Source organism: Eurypyga helias, unplaced genomic scaffold (assembly GCF_000690775.1).
Source record: "Eurypyga helias isolate BGI_N326 unplaced genomic scaffold, ASM69077v1 scaffold23396, whole genome shotgun sequence".
NCBI lineage: Eukaryota > Metazoa > Chordata > Aves > Eurypygiformes > Eurypygidae > Eurypyga > Eurypyga helias.
Window position 1 is genome coordinate 1,824 of NW_010258839.1, and position 385 is coordinate 2,208.

General features: G+C 60.8%; 1 protein-coding gene across 1 annotated transcript in view; it reads right to left on the reverse strand.

The window, feature by feature from the left end:
• Nucleotides 1-385, reverse strand: part of LOC104511769 (cAMP-specific 3',5'-cyclic phosphodiesterase 4D-like) — a gene marked incomplete at both ends in the record, with an annotated part of 2,684 nt that overhangs the window by 1,817 nt on the left and 482 nt on the right. The window lies entirely within an intron of this gene.

A 385-nucleotide genomic window follows, 5' to 3' on the forward strand; every position in this document is an offset into this window, starting at 1 on the left:
TCTGGGCCAGCAGGGGTGGCCGTAAGCGGGGTGGGGGCTCAATTACCCCCCCAGCATCCCCCTCGGTCACGCTGGGGGCATGGCAATGATGGGGATGACCCCCGCTTTCTCTCACCCCCCTGCACGGGGCCACCCACCTGTTGTGGGACCCAAACCCTGCCCTGGGGACCCCCTCCTCGGGGCCTCAGGGATGGCTACCAAGAGCCCCAATGCACCAGTGTGCACCAGTATACACCAGTATGCACCAGCATACACCAGTATACACCAGTACACACCAGTATACACCAGTATGCACCAGTATGCACCAGCGTACACCAGTATACACCAGTATGCACCAGCATACACCAGTGCTCCCAGCCAGGACAAAGCCTGTGACACCCCCAAA